This window comes from Arachis hypogaea, chromosome 17 (assembly GCF_003086295.3).
Source record: "Arachis hypogaea cultivar Tifrunner chromosome 17, arahy.Tifrunner.gnm2.J5K5, whole genome shotgun sequence".
In the NCBI taxonomy this organism is placed as follows: domain Eukaryota; kingdom Viridiplantae; phylum Streptophyta; class Magnoliopsida; order Fabales; family Fabaceae; genus Arachis; species Arachis hypogaea.
Genome location: NC_092052.1, coordinates 43,418,776 through 43,424,003, shown reverse-complemented (window position 1 = coordinate 43,424,003; position 5,228 = coordinate 43,418,776). Strand labels below are relative to the sequence as shown.

Genomic DNA, 5,228 nt, shown 5'->3' with positions numbered 1-5,228 from the left:
CAAGCCCCATACCACCAAACACCTCCATATGGCCCCAATCCTTATCCACCCTACCAACCACCTTATGAGCCATATGAACCATACATAGAACCACCATAATTCCAACACAACTACTCTCAAGAACTATCTCAATATACACCAACTCCATACCCTTACCAATATGAGCCACCTTCCAGCTACAACGCCTTTCCCTCAAACAATGAACCCTCTCTTTCACCACCGTCCCCTGATGAAGCCCTCACGCTAGAACTAAGAGATCTTGACTCTCAACTCCAAAGGTAACAAGAGGGGATGTAAAAGGAGTTTAAAGAGCTAGGAGCCAAGATGGCTATCCTAGTGGAAGCGTTAGCAATATGGCCTCCTCCCAACTAAGCCTAAGCAACCAAGGCACTCCTATTGACGAATGTGGAGAAGCAACCAAGGAGCATAGTGAGGGAGTGAGTTTAGAGCTTCAAGGTGAAGAAGAGGAGTTGAAGCAAGAATTGCCACAAGGGGAGGAAGTTAAGATAATTGAGCCGGAAGGAGTGGTTGAAGACCTAGGAGATGTTGGAAGTCCATGAGAATGTAGAATCATAAAGCCCTCTTCCAAGAAGCTTGATGATGAGCAGATAATTTATACGCTTTTTGACATTGTTTTTAGTATGTTTTTAGTAGGATCTAGTTACTTTTAGGGATGTTTTCATTAGTTTTTATGTTAAATTCACATTTCTGGACTTTACTATGAGTTTGTGTGTTTTCCTGTGATTTCAGGTATTTTCTGGCTGAAATTGAGGGACTTGAGCAGAAATCAGATTCAGAGGTTGAAAAAGGACTGCTGATGCTGTTGGATTCTGACCTCCCTGCACTCAAAGTGGATTTTCTGGAGCTACAGAACTCGAAATGGCGCGTTTCCAATTGCGTTGGAAAGTAGACATCCAGGGCTTTCCAGAAATATATAATAGTTCATACTTTGGCCAAGAATTGACGACGTAAACTGGCGTTCAACGCCAGCCTTCTGCCCAAATCTGGCGTCCAGCGCCAGAAAAGGATCCAAAACCAGAGTTGAACGCCCAAACTGGCACAGAAACTGGCGTTCAACTCCACAAATGGCCTCTGCACGTGCAACACTTAAGCTCAGCCCAAACACACACCAAGTGGGCCTCGGAAGTGGATTTATGCATCAATTACTTACTCATGTAAACCCTAGTGACTAGTTTATTATAAATAGGACCTTTTACTGGTCTTTTTGACCATCTTTTGATCATCTTTGGATCTTTGGATTACCTTAGGATCTTAGGATCATCTTTGAACGCATTGTTCTTAGATCAAGGGGGCTGGCCATCTCGGCCATGCCTGGACCTTCACTTATGTATTTTCAACGGTAGAGTTTCTACACTCCATAGATTAAGGTGTGGAGCTCTGCTGTTCCTCAAAGATTAATGCAAAGTACTACTGTTTTCTATTCAATTCTTCTTATTTCTCTTCTAAGATATCCATTCGCACCCAAGAACGTGATGAAGGTGATGATTATGTGTGACGCTCATCATCCTTCTCCCTTATGAACGCGTGCCTGACAAACACTTCTGTTCTACATGAATCAAGCTAGAATGAGTATCTCTTAGATCTCCTAACCAGAATCTTCGTGGCGTAAGCTAGAATGATGGCGGCATTCAAGAGAATCCGAAAAGTCTAAACCTTGTCCGTGGTATTCCGAGTAGGATTCCATGATTGAATGACTGTGACGAGCTCCTAACTCGCGATTGCAGGGCGTTAGTGACAGACGCAAAAGGATAGTAAATCCTATTCCAGCATGATCGAGAACCGACAGATGAATAGCCGTGCCGTGACAGGGTGCGTGAGCATATTATTCACTGAGAGGATAAGATGAAGCCACTGGCAAGGGTGATGCCTCCGGACGATTAGCCGTGCCGTGACAGGGCATTGGATCATTTTCCCGTGAGATGACCGAAAGTAGCCATTGACAGTGGTGATGTATCACATAAAGCCAGCCATGGAAAGGAGTAAGACTGATTGGATGAAGATAGCAGGAAAGCAGAGGTTCAGAGGAACGAAAAGCATCTCCATTCGCTTATCTGAAATTCCTGCCAATGAATCTACATAAGTATCTCTATCCCTTTTATTGTTTATTTTAATCTAATAAAGTATCATGTTTAAATCCGCCTGACTGAGATTTGCAAGGTGACCATAGCTTGCTTCATACCAACAATCTCCGTGGGATTCGACCCTTACTCACGTAAGGTATTACTTGGACGACCCAGTGCACTTGCTGGTCAGTTGTATCGAAGTTGTGACAATTATGTATTAAGATCAAAGCACCAAGCTTTGGAGCCATTACCAGGGATTGTTCGAGCCTGGAGATCACAATTTCGTGCACCAAGTTTTTGGCGCCGTTGCCGGGGATTGTTTGAGTTTGGACAACTGACGGTTCATCTTGTTGCTCAGATTAGGTAATTTTCTTTTTATTTTATTTTCTTTTCAAAAATCTTTCAAAAATATTTTCAAAAATCTCTCTTATGTTTTCGAAAAAAATAAAAATGTTTTCAAAAATTTATTCAAGATTTTTAAGAATGAATTTTAGTGTTTCATGAAGCATGTGAAGCCTGGCTGGCTGTAAAGCCATGTATAAATTTATTTGGACTGAGGCAGCAATTTGCTATCAAGAGCAAGCTAGTTGGAGTTAATCCACCTGCTACTGTTTCTGATTTACATGCTAAAGCTTGGCTGGCCATTGGCCATGTCTAGTGTTTTGGACTGGAGCTTTCTTTGAAAGCTTGGCTGGTTAGTGAGCCATGTCTAATTCCTGGACTGAAGCTTTAGACTAACAATGCAAGATTCCTGGAATTCATATTAAAAATTTTGGAATCCTTATTTTTCTTTTTCATATAATTTTCGAAAAATATAAAATAAAAATCCAAAAAAATTAGAAAATCATAAAAATCAAAAATATTTTCTGTTTCTTGTTTGAGTCTTGAGTCACATTATAAGTTTGGTGTCACTTGCATATGCATCTTGCATTTTTCGAAAATTTCATGCATTCATGGTGTTCTTCATGATCTTCAAGTTGTTCTTGGTAAGTCTTCTTGTTTGATCTTGATGATTTTTTGTTTTGTGTCTTTTCATGTTTTTCATATGCATTTTTCGTTTCTTAGAGTCTAAACATGAAAGATTTCTAAGTTTGGTGTCTTGCATATTTTCTTTGCATTAAAAATTTTTCAAAAATATGTTCTTGATGTTCATCATGACATTCATAGTGTTCTTGGTGTTCATCTTGACATTCATAGCATTCTTGCATGCATTCATTGTTTTGATCTAAAAATTTCATGCATTGCATAATTTTCATGTTTTTCATAAAAATTCAAAAAAAAAAAAATATCTTTCCCTTTTTCTCTCCTCAAATTCGAAAATTTGGATTGACTTTTTCAAAAATTTTTAAAATCAAGTTGTTTCTTATAAGTCAAATCAAATTTTCAATTTGAAAATCTTATCTTTTTCAAAATCTTTTTCAAAAATCAAATCTTTTTCAAAATTCTTAGTTATTTTCGAAAATTCAAAAAATTATTTTTCAAAAAATCTTTTTCTTATTTTTATATCAAATTTTCGAAAATAACATAATCAATTAATGTTTTGATTCAAAAATTTGAAGTTTGTTACTTGCTTGTTAAGAAAGATTCAAACTTTAAGTTCTAGAATCATATCTTGTGATTTCTTATGAATCAAGTCATTAATTGTGATTTTAAAAATCAAATATTTTTCAAAAACTAATTCCTATCATATCTTTTCAAAAATATCTTCTTATCTTATCTTTTTCAAAAATATCTTTTCAAAATATCTTTTCTAACTTCCTAACTTCTTATCTTTTCAAAATTTGTTTCAACTAACTAACTAACTTTTTGTTTGTTTCTTAACTTTTGCAAAACCACCTAACTAACTCTCTCTCTCAATTTTCGAAAATATCTCCCCCTTTTTCAAAAATTTCTTTTTAATTAACTAATTATTTTTATTTTTAATTTCAAAAATTTTCGAAAAAAAAAAAATTTTTTTCGAAAAAAAAATTACTAAACATTTTTCAAAAACCATTTTTCAAAAATCACTAACTCTTTTTCAAAATAATTTTCGAAAATTCCCTCCTTCTCTCTCATCCTATTCTATTTATTCATTCATTAACTAACATCTCTTCCTCACATCATCACCAAATTCGAACCCCCTCTTCTATCTGTGTTCGAATTTCTTCCTCTTTTCTTCTACTCACATAAGGGAACCTCTATACTGTGGTAAAGAGAATCTCTATTATTATTATTTTTCTGTGCCTTCTTCTTTGTCATATGAGCAGGAGCAATGACAAGAACATTCTTGTTAAAGCAGATCCAGAACCTGAAAGGACTCTGAAGAAAAAATTAAGAGAAGCTAAAATACAACAATCCAGAGACAACCTCTCAGGAATTTTCGAACAGGAAAAGGAGATGGCAGCCAAAAATAATAATAATGTAAGGAAGATGCTTGGTGACTTTACTGCACCTAATTCCAATTTACATGGAAGAAGCATCTCCATTCCTGCCATTGGAGCAAACAACTTTGAGCTGAAACCTCAATTAGTTTCTCTGATGCAACAGAACTGCAAGTTTCATGGACTTCCATCTGAAGATCCTTTTCAGTTCTTGACTGAATTCTTGCAGATATGTGATACTGTTAAGACTAATGGAATAGATCCTGAAGTCTACAGGCTCATGCTTTTCCCTTTTGCTGTAAGAGACAGAGCTAGATTATGGTTGGATTCTCAACCCAAAGACAGCCTGAACTCTTGGGATAAGCTGGTCACGGCTTTCTTAGCCAAGTACTTTCCTCCTCAAAAGCTGAGCAAGCTTAGAGCTGATGTTCAAACCTTCAGACAGAAAGAAGGTGAATCTCTCTATGAAGCTTGGGAAAGATACAAACAGTTGACCAAAAAGTGTCCTTCTGACATGCTTTCAGAATGGACCATCCTGGATATATTCTATGATGGTTTATCTGAGCTATCAAAGATGTCACTGGACACCTCTGCAGGTGGATCCATTCACCTAAAGAAAACGCCTGCAGAAGCTCAAGAACTCATTGACATGGTTGCTAATAACCAGTTCATGTACACTTCTGAAAGGAATCCTGTAATCAATGGGACGCCTATGAAGAAGGGAGTTCTTGAGGTTGATACTCTGAATGCCATATTGGCTCAGAAGAAAATATTGACTCAGCAA

At 36.9% G+C, this 5,228-nt stretch overlaps 1 non-coding gene across 1 annotated transcript; it reads right to left on the bottom strand.

Moving 5' to 3' along the window:
* Positions 1–4,856: 4,856 nt before the first annotated feature.
* LOC112768279 (small nucleolar RNA R71) lies at positions 4,857–4,964 on the bottom strand. The gene has a single exon (XR_003185716.1). It is a non-coding gene; the product is annotated as a small nucleolar RNA R71 (small nucleolar RNA).
* Positions 4,965–5,228: the final 264 nt, after the last annotated feature.